This window comes from Polypterus senegalus, chromosome 8 (genome assembly GCF_016835505.1).
Source record: "Polypterus senegalus isolate Bchr_013 chromosome 8, ASM1683550v1, whole genome shotgun sequence".
NCBI classification, from domain to species: Eukaryota; Metazoa; Chordata; class Cladistia; order Polypteriformes; family Polypteridae; genus Polypterus; species Polypterus senegalus.
The window spans coordinates 36,756,768-36,766,550 of record NC_053161.1 but is presented as its reverse complement, the minus strand read 5'-3'; positions in this window follow the sequence as shown (position 1 = coordinate 36,766,550).

Here is a 9,783-nt window from a genome sequence, read left to right as displayed (position 1 = left end):
ATTTACGTAAGTCTGATTAATTCTTTAACACGATAGTAGAGAGTAATATTTAAAATGCATTTGCACCTCTAATGGTGGCGGGCCTCTTCATTTTCAATTTGACAATAGCATATATGTGTGGGTGTCTTTTATGCCTCTGCTACTTATGGTTCCTCCGCATTCATGCAATCTGGTGTTGTCAAGCTCTCTTAAAAAATCTTGTAAGCTCTGTTAAATTCTTGCAATTGTAAATTGATTGACTAAGGCATATTCAGTCATCAGTGAATAAAATGCAGAACAAGTAACAGTCAACAATTCCAACAAAAATAGGGACCTACTTATTCATTAATGATAAAAATTCAACAGCATACAGCAGTAGTAATGTTATTTTTATATGCAAGTTTTTAAAGATGATTTTGTCAATAACTTCACGAATGCATTATTGTACAAAGAGTTTAAAGCAAACACATAACCTATCTTATTATATATGTACTGTAACATGATCTTTTTTCTTTACAGTAAGCATTAAAATCTTGTAATCAACATTTAATAGCATAAAAAGTCTATTTACATAAAACAAATTATAATAGAACAGACAAAGAAAGAAGAGTATGAAAAAATGACAGCAATTAAAATGTGAAAAGATAGCTTAAATATATTCTGGGCTTTTTATATGTATAATTTTAGTTTAAGTAATTTTTGGGTTGAGGATTCAAATTTTATGCTGTGTTTTTTGTTCTGACATCATTTGAAAAAGTTTTATTTTTATAACATTTTGTTTTGATTATTTATGTGACTTTAAGTACAGTCACATGAGCAATTCTGTCATACTTGTGACTTCAACCATATAAACATGGAAGTGATCGCTTCTCTCGCTATCTCTCAGTGGATATACATATTGAATCTCTGAATCATTTAGAGTTATTTTTCAATTCAAGTAGGGCATAGTGTCAGGTTTTTGAACTTCTTTTGTCCATAACTCTGATTTTTGCATTACCCTCTGGGTTTGGCATTTTGATTCTTTTGTCATCCCGGTTATGACTGCTGCCTATTTTTTAAACACAATTTTTGTGTGTTCTGCATCTCCTGGTTGATTTTTTATCTCACAATAATTCTGAGATTGACTTTTCACAACAATTGCATGGTGAGTAGGGCTCAAAACTCACAAAACTTAAGCCCTGTTCTTGTCTGGTTTCTGTCCTCTGGACCTGATATTCTGCTTACATTTTCTATGGATTTCTTCTAGTATTTAGGTTTCTTCATAGTTTTTTTTTTGATTTATTGATGAAAATGTCAACCTTAATTTATATAGTATATTATTTTACTTAACACCATGCAACAGAAAACAATAAGGAAAAAAATTGAACAAGCAACCTTGTATTTTTATTTAAATGCCATAGCCACAAGGCTTCATTCCCTGCCACGTAATGGCCCAGACAAGCTCAATTTGCATTGAGTCCACTATTGTTATGATTTGGTCAGCTTTCTGTAAAACTGAACAGAAGAAATAGGTTTTCAAAATTAGTTTATATCTAAGGTACACAAACAATTGTCTATCATTCTAAATTATGACATAGCACACGCCTAAATTATGAACCACCCTTTAATAAGTAGCCATCTTTTCACAGGACACACTCTCATAAACTCAGACATTCACACAGATATTAAACGAACTCAGCAATATAACACCATGCCAACTGCACTAAACAAAAAAGAAAAAAAAATGTTTATGTTATATAGCATCATTAACAGTAGAATCTCTGAAGCCTACCAAAAAAGTCGTAATCCCGGGCTACCTTAAATTCCTTTGCACCTCTCACTCTTTGTTTTGCAAATGTGTCAAGCAGCACAAGCAGCAAGCAGCCTGCTATCTTATCCCCCACCGATGCAGCTGAAATTCTCCCAGCTCAAGTCTGTTTATCTGCGTGTGAGGTGCCTGGGGTCGTATAGAATAAATAATGTATTGTTATTTGGAATACATACATTTCATGTGTATACAGCGATCTTGGTAAATGTAGGATGACAGGAAATGTGAGGCAAGAAATGTTGAACACACAACTAAGACAGAAACCTTTTTCATGTTCTACTAATAATTGGCAAAATGCTGACCTGAAGTGTGTAATGTGTGAAGACTGAAGCCTAAATATCAAGCACTTTCACAAAAGGTACAGGAATAACAATACAAGTGCACTTTTATCTAGGAATTTAACTGAAGAAACAGAAAATGGTTTAGGATAAAATGCTGATACGTCCACTTGGCTTGTGCAGAGGTAAGAAAAGCTGTTTCAAAATCAAGAGGTTGTGGGTTTGATTCTAGACTCTTCCTAGATTTACCATTCTGAGCTGCTTTTATTACTATTATAGAAAAAAAAATACATTTGATTTGAGTCTGTTACAGCTGGTGTAAATTTATGGTTCTTGTAAAAGTTAGCGTTTTGTTTTATTATTCACTTTTATTCTCTCAGTCACGTTCATGCTTCCCCCGATCTGACACTGCTGCTTTCAAATAAAGATGTGGAGAAAGAGAACAGAAGCACTGCCACACCCACCCCCACCACACAAGAAATGTCCACTCACATATGAGAACAACTCCAGTGCACCAGGCATAAATGTGAAAGATGGCACCTTTTTGATGCAGTTAGAGATCCACCGTCATCCTTCCCCACTCCTGTTCCTTCATACAAAACAGCACGGCTTACAGAGCTTGCCATCGTATCATGCAAAGTCCTGTTTGTGATTATGTTTTTTGATGGTTTTTATATATAAAAAAACATTTATATGTTACTTATATAAAACCCACATTGAATGTTGTTTATCTATATTTATTTACTTATCTTCCTACAGAGTAAAGTCACAAGTAAACTGCAGAGCTTCCTGCGTTTGATCGACATGGGCATGCTGATAAAATTCATTTTTTAAATTTAAATTTTTAAATTTTAATTTAAATAGTTCATGCAATAGCTATTTTTTTGAAGACTTCAGGTTATCAGGACTTTTTTGTGAGTGGAAGAAGATTTTTGGTTTTCTTTTTATCTTTCTGGCTTTTGAGCACAGCTCATTTTGACTTTTGAAGTACATTTCTTCTGTTGATCCATATTCAGACTGCAAAATCTGCTGTTTAATATCCTGTCAGAACAGCATGTTAATCCTACATTCTTTTGTGCTTTCCTTTAACTTTGTCTCAATTTATGTTGGCTTGTTAAAGAGTTCTTTGTGACAGCAAGCGAAGCTGTTTTGATGTGCACTTTGTTACAGCATTGCATTGTGCTAATTCCTTTTCTAGACGTGTTGGGTGAAATGGAAATGCATGCCACTCAATGAATGCCATCTTTGGCTTGTTTGTTCTATGGATTGAGGTGATCTTTTAGACGACCAGGGAACATGGCTATATGCCATTTCGTATACTTTGCCAAAGCAGGGAGTGCTTCCAAACTCTTACTAATTCCAGTCTTGAAACCTGGACTTGTTATGAATTGAAATCGGAAACATAAAAATAAATCCAGCAGATTACTTACTTTTTAAAGCACCTGTCTCCGTTTGTTTGCCATAGCTCATTCTCGAAGATGAATTTTGTTCCTCTTCTTTGCCAAAAATTAATAGTGTATCCATCTATCCTACTTTCCATTTTTAGCCTCACCTTTTCACTTTCTCACTCCCTCACTTTCCTACATAATTACTCGTTCATTCATGCTCTATCTGCTTTTCCTGATGAGGGTCGCGCTAACAGTCCAAGCCAAACTGTTCCAAGCAATAGTTCTGTGAATCTCAGGGAAATTCTTAGACAATTCCTAAGCCTGCTTTGAGAGGTCTCCCCAGCTGGGCCATGCCAGGTACACCTCTTATGTCATAAGTCGAAACCATACTAATTACATGAAGATGACTGCTTCCTATACATATACAGAATTGTGACATTGAGTCTTGTACTCCCATTTGAGTTAACTTAACAAGAATGTAAGCCAAATGTTAACCTACCATAAATCAGTTACAGCATAATGAAAATAATGAACACCTCATAGGCTCATTCCTGGAGAGACACCTAAGACTGGCATTCACTGGTGAGCGCTTTGTGATCAGGTGACCTACATAACCTGGTATCTTTAGTCTGAAGCAACAATGTGAAAATGCCATGTGGGATCACCAATAGGAAGGGGAAGAGTATGTGTCTAGTGAAATTTCAGACTGATGACAGGCTTATGCACATGTGACACTTCAATTTATTGTGTGCTGAAACTGCAATAGTGGGCCATTTTGTGACAGTCCTTTTGATGTTAAATACATCATTTAAAAATTGATTTGCAGCAGCATTTGATATACAGTATTACATCTGTTTTGCCTTCACTTATGATATGCTCCTGCATGTTTTTCACTCATGCAATTGATTGACAATCTGTTAAAGAATTTTACATTACCTCTGATGCTCTGTTGTCCTTTTTTTCTTAGTGATATAAACATGTGCTTTCCATTAATATACCTGTCCATGCTACCAAATGTTCTAAGAAGACGTTCAAGTAAGAATTTCAGTGTGCTATGTACACATAACAAAAAACTTGATTTGACTTGATGTGCTGAAGTCGTTTCAGATAAAATGAAATTCAGAGCATTGAATAAAATTATGGTACAGGACATGTTTTGTGCTTCATACTCATTTTCAAAGACAGGACAGCAAATAAAGGAACAGAACAGTAAATGTTCAGTCCTGACAGATACCTAGAACAGCCAGGAAGTATTCCCAGAATATAGTTATAGAAATCACACAATACAGTGATATGCAGTATTGTAGAACTGAACATTTTTTGTTACAGCTTTACAAAGATGCAGTTTATTTGAGCATGATGATCAGAGGGTGTTGTGAGACACCATCTTAAAGAATATTGTGAGTGGGAGATTTTGACAAAGAGATAACACCTGAGACAGGAATTGTAGTAAGGTGGCAGGCCTGGATAAAACTGGAAAGACTGTGTTTTCAAGCAATCATAGCACAAGGACAAAACCAGGAATCACAACAGAAAGTTCAAAACTACACTATAATGCAGCCTAGCAACTTGGCCTACTTGAAAAAAAGACTAACTACACAAATATTTTTATCCAACCAAGGGATAATGTATAATGCAACTGTCGTTATTCTGGATCATCCAGATCTAATTATGCAGATCCAGATCGTCTGGATGACTTTGATTGTTCACCGACAAAAGCGCGATAGACATATGAGCCCCGACAAAACCGCGACGGACAAATGAACGCCAACAAACCCCCTAACTGGTTTTTGGCAAATGCGCGCCAACAAAATCGCCAAGACAAAATCGCGAGAGGCCAAGAGAGTGGGGGCGTGCGCGCATTATGTACACATTATGTGCTAGGTTATAACTGCTATAACTGCTGATGGCATGCCGCGAACAAATAACTCAGTCGAGGGTTGGCATAACGCGTCGTATACAAAGTGGAATTACCAGCAGTCAGGCAGCCAGCAAGTCTAAATACTCTCAACTATCAAGAAGTCTTGCTGCAATTCTTCCTACATATGTAAGGCATGATCTTAAGGACTATCTGCGTGCCGTGCTGATGGCATGCCGCGTCTCATAATATTGACTTCTAAAATAAACATTATTATATATGCTTTAAACTAGATATTCATATTTAATGAAACTTTCGCGTTTTTGTCGGCGCGATTTTGTCTGCGAGATTTTGTCGGCACGATTTTGACGCAGCGTTTTAATTGCCGCTATTTTGTCGGCGCTCATATGTCTATCGCGCAAATGTTGGGTCACAGACTTTGATTTATGCGGGGACAATTCCAGTTCGGCGTGAAGATGATTCTTCATGTCGTCAATTCGCATACTTCTCGATGTTCCGGGATTTTTCAGGTGATTTTCTATGTAATAATCTTAATAAGTTATAGTGTAATGAAAATTGCATAATTAGATCTGGACCACCACATTTATACTGTAACTTCTGCTTATGTCATAAATGTGATAATCGTGGTCCTGTTGTGGTGTCAGTGAAATGGCAGAAGAAAACAGAAGATGCATGTAAAAAAGAAAACAAGACAAAAAAAGATATAAAACAAATTGAAACCGAAGCCCCCTGCAAGAGACAATAATTGTGATCGAGAGAACAACTGGGTCAAAATTGACAGTAAATACGAGAAAAGAGCACAATGATAAACTTGGAATAATTCACAGATGTGGTATCCACAGATAAGGATTTGCATTCATAGCCATCCTTTTATCCTGTTGTGTCGATTACATGTGGGTCCCGACCTCAGAGGCCATAACCCTAGCAACACTAGAAGCGGAAGTAAAGATGGAAATAAACTTTGGTGACCTCTGAGGACCCAAAATCATACCAAATCATAACATGCATGACACATCTCCTAGGTACATATAAACAGAGAAATAAGATTAGCCACAATAAAAAACAAACATTGGTAAAACCAATAAAAACAGTTAGAAACCCCTAAATATCAGCTCTTCAAAATATAAAAAAGTATATACAAAACCTACACGTAACAATGTTTTATTACCATAGAGTGGAAGTGTTAGTACAGTCCCAATGATCAACAGGGACTGTTGAAACTCTAAAATGAACACAAAATAAAACACAAAATGATGAAAAGTTGTCACAAAACAAGACAAAAGGTAAAGCCGGAAGTCAATTACCATATATACTCGCAGATAGGTTCTTCGACAGATAAGTCGGGACTTGATTTTACTGTATAATTTCTAGTATTTTATAATGTCAGTCATATAAGTCAAATGCGGAAAACTCATGCTATTAGTCCAAGAGATTATGATATGTTAACGCCCATTTGAAAGAGTAACCACTGACTTTTTTCCTATGTGGGTGTGGCAATGCGCTATATCAGCCCATGCTCCTAACCTCTCTCTCTCTCTCTATTGTGCCTACGTGACCAAACGGTAATACCCAGACTATTCCGACCTGAAAAAAACATGTGAGATTTGAGGAGGCAAGAAGATGTAAAAAAAAAAAAAATGTGTCGCATTTTTGAATGGGTGTATAAGTCGGGGCCTGATTTTATGATTGAGTTTTTGGGTTTCAAGACCCAACTTAAACGTAAGTATATACGGTAAATCAAATAACAAAGCCACAATGCAAAGGTCAAAATATTGTATAGAAAACAAAGCAAAAGGATCTTAACCTGAAAACAAAGACTCTTTAGTGGAATCTGAAGTGTCCGATGACCAGGAAGTGTGTGGTAATGACCTGCATACTGCTGTCGTGATTGTATCAAAGGTCCCAAACTACACTCCACTCTAGCAACACTATACAGAATATATAAACTGGTGGCATCCATGAAAAATAAAAATTGTGTCAGAAAAAACTGTGAATACTTTATGCATAAGTCCACAATTTTTTGCTGCTAAAGTCATAGTTCTTATTCTTTCACAGAAAATGATTTATATAATGAACAAGAAGAAGTGCCAAGAGAAGCAAGACTTATAACCTGAGGTCAAATATATACTATTATTCAGCCTAAAATCAAAACCCAAAATCAATATCAAAATACATAGAGAAGTGGTCACTATATCTGGAATATTAACTAGATAAACACATGGTTTAATGGGAAGTGTTTGTTATGACCTTTATCGCCATGACTCCATGATGTTACCAACCATTTACCTCTGTGTCGATTAGCAACAAAAGCAACAAGTGCTATTTAAAATGATAGTGTCTGTGATAAATAATATGGAGTCATGAAAAAACATAAATAATTCAGCATTTTATCAATACTTTTTGGATGCAACTAAAGACAAATTCAGAATCCTTGGCAAAATGCATATACAGTCATATGAAAAAGTTTGGGAACCCCTCTTAATTCTTTGGATTTTTGTTTACTATTGGCTGAGCTTTCAAAGTAGCAACTTCCTTTTAATATATGACATGCCTTATGGAAATGGTAGTATTTCAGCAGTCACATTAAGTTTATTGGATTAACAGAAAATATGCATTATAACAAAATTAGACAGGTGCATAAATTTGGGCACATCAATACTTAGTTGAGCATCCTTTCGCAAATATAACAGCCTCTAGATGCCTCCTATAGCCTTTGATGAGTGTCTGGATTCTGGATGGAGGTATTTTTGACCATTCTTCCATACAAAATCTCTCCAGTTCAGTTAAATTTGATGGCTGCCGAGCATAGACAACCTGCTTCAAATCACCCCATAGATTTTCGTTTATATTCAAGTCAGGGGACTGTGAGGGCCATTCCAGAACATTGTACTTCTGCCTCTGCATGAATGCCTTTATAGATTTCAAACTGTGTTTTGGGTCATTGTCTTGTTGGAATATCCAACCCCTGCATAACTTCAACTTTGTGACTGATGCTTGAACATTATCCTGAAGCATTTGTTGATATTGGGTTGAATTCATCCGACCCTCAACTTTAACAAGGGCCCCAGTCCTTGAACTAGCCACACAGCCCCACAGCATGATGGAACTTCCACCAAATTTGACAGTAGATAGCAGGTGTTTTTCTTGGAATGTGGTGTTCTTCTTCCACCACCATGCAAACCGCTTTTTGTTATGACCAAATAATTCAATTTTTGTCTCATTACTTCAAAGAATTTTATTCCAAAATGAATCTGGTTTGTCTAAGTGAGCATTTACATACAAGTGACTCTGTTTGTGGTGTGAGTGCAGAAAGGGCTTCTTTCTCATCACCCTGCCATACAGATGTTCTTTGTGCAAATTGCGCTGAGTTATATTGGACAGCCTGTGGCACTCTAGCGCATATTTACATATGATGATGATATCATTCTTAAGATGAAATGCAGCAAAATATGTTCATTATATTATACAGATAAAACTTTAACTTCATTTAAATAATCTATATTAATAATTAAACATGTGAGGACACGGTGTCACAGTGCTAGCTAGCGCAGGGATTGTTCCTGTCTCACGCTGTATTCTTGCTGGGGCTGGTGCGACACTGGAAGGATAGATGGATAGAATAATTAAACATATACTATGAAGATATGTCAGTGTTCCTTAAATGTTTTGAAGAATCTGTGTTCTCAGCTTACAGATGGCTTTACCTCTATTACAGAGTTGATTGTGTGGCGATTGGGCATTTGGAGAAAGAAAAGGTAGGACAGGAATCGGGGGTTAGTATGTTTGAAAGAGACAATACTGCTAAAATAAATTATTTCATCGAAGGTTGCGCACGGCGCACCAAGCATCTTGAGTGAGTCAAAAACAATCTCTGGACGGGGTGCCAGTTCATCACTGTCACTGCACCACCATGTTCCCATGTTTAATAAATGCTGTAATTCCTATCATCATGAAAATGATATCCATTATACATCTCAGTATTTAAATAATTCAGAGATCTGTAATATCATGAATGTAAAGGATTCTGTGTCCTGTTGGAGGAAGAGAAAGCCCGTTTAAGAAGCACGTAGTGATTCACACACATAGAGCACATAGAAGAACACATACAAAACAAAGCATTTAACATGCTACTTTAGTTACAATGGAATTTGAGAAACTAGTAAATTAAACAATTTTAAGATGAAGTTTATTATGTTCTACTTTAATGACAAAATAAACTACGTGATTAAAGGGGAAATTTTAATATTAAATTTCAAGCTTTTTTACCACTGTGTCCCTTTTTTATTTTCTCTGTACCCTAATAAGCTGTCATATGACACTCAGACGGTGGGCTACGACTTGTTTTTTCACAGCGATTATGATATCTGACAACTTCTTTTTTATTTCGGGCACTGTGCGACTTTGTGAACTTAAGCTTTTAAAGTTTCTCCGACACTCTATGTCACTTGATCA